This window comes from Sinocyclocheilus grahami, unplaced genomic scaffold (assembly GCF_001515645.1).
Source record: "Sinocyclocheilus grahami isolate Dianchi unplaced genomic scaffold, SAMN03320097.WGS_v1.1 scaffold5254.1, whole genome shotgun sequence".
Classification (NCBI taxonomy): Eukaryota; Metazoa; Chordata; class Actinopteri; order Cypriniformes; family Cyprinidae; genus Sinocyclocheilus; species Sinocyclocheilus grahami.
Window position 1 is genome coordinate 12834 of NW_015509996.1, and position 483 is coordinate 13316.

Below are 483 nucleotides of genomic sequence, written 5' to 3' on the forward strand. Positions count from 1 at the left end.
GGTTTACAGTGTGAGCCTTAGATCAGCTACAAATGACTTTGAAGATGTATTCAAATTTTGACTCTCTATTGTTTTGTGTATTTGTTTTTATATGTTGTTTGTTTGTGACATGGGTAGACATTTATGGTCAAATCTCTTCCAAGTGTGATATGTGTAAACAATAACCCTCATTTCTATTTTTTATTTCAGGTCACCCAATAAGAAAGAAGAAACAGGGAAACTACTTCCCACCACAGTTCAAAAGTTCACTCAGTGCCATAGTGTAGTGTCTAGCGCCTTGGATTTAAGTGGTATGTTAGTATTCAATGTTATTGCTTGCTTAGGGACAGTCCCAAAATGCCCTGTCCATGTCACGGTCATTGTGATCCCAGAAGATCATCTCATGGCCCAGAGGTTCTGGTCTCAGCCTCCCCATCCCTGTTTATTGTCCTACGTCCGAGAATCCCAAGCCCTCAACCATTCTCAGACTACCAGACAGAAATA